Source organism: Chaetura pelagica, unplaced genomic scaffold (assembly GCF_000747805.2).
Source record: "Chaetura pelagica isolate M959 unplaced genomic scaffold, ChaPel_1.0 scaffold286, whole genome shotgun sequence".
Taxonomy (NCBI): Eukaryota; Metazoa; Chordata; class Aves; order Apodiformes; family Apodidae; genus Chaetura; species Chaetura pelagica.
The window spans coordinates 99,281-100,060 of NW_009953573.1; the positions used below are offsets into that span (position 1 = coordinate 99,281).

Genomic DNA, 780 nt, shown 5'->3' on the forward strand with positions numbered 1-780 from the left:
AAACAGACAAAACCTGATCCAAGAGCACACAAGAATTGGATGCAGTTTTCTTTGCCCTAGTGTGGAATAATGATTAATATTTTTTAAAATTCCTGTGCAATGCCCATAATGAGTTCCCAGACCTGCAGAAGTGCTCTCCTCTGTGTGTGACCTTCTGAAGGGGGAGGCAGCCACTGCCCAGTGCTCTACCTACTGCACCTCCCAGGACACTTGTTGGGTGTCCAGCCTGCCTTTGGACTCTGAAATGATCTCAGCTCCTCTCACACAAGGACCTACAGCTGGTGGTTGCCCACACGTTCCTATCTCAGAGCCAGGGTGTCACACCTGCTGGTTTCTCAGTGCCCTACGCAGCTAAGAAGGCATCGCTGAGGTTTCAGGTGGGGGCCTCAGGAAGCTCTGTGCACAGATCGGGGGGCTCCCTGAGTGGAAGTATTTCTTCACTGAAAGGGTTGTCAGGCAGTGGAATAGTTTTCCCAGGGTGGTGGTGGAGTCACCATCTCTGGAGGTGTTTAAACATCCTGTGGACCTGGTGCTTAGGGACATGGTTTCATGGGGAGCTTGTGGTGTTGGGTCTGGGGCTGGACTGGATGACCTTGGAGGTCTTTTCCAGCCAGAGACATTCTGTAATTCTGTGAAGAGATGGAGCTTGGGAAGAAGGGCAGTGGGAGCAAGCTAGTGGAAGGAGCTCAAGGAGCTCCCCAGGTACAAACCTGCACCCAGCAGTCCCAGCAGGCACCTGGCACACCCGGCTGCACCACCAGCACCACCAGACTTGTTACC

General features: G+C 53.2%; 1 protein-coding gene across 1 annotated transcript in view; it reads right to left on the minus strand.

The window, feature by feature from the left end:
* LGR6 (leucine-rich repeat containing G protein-coupled receptor 6) overlaps positions 1 to 780 on the minus strand; it is a 151,326-nt gene that overhangs the window by 13,751 nt on the left and 136,795 nt on the right. The window lies entirely within an intron of this gene.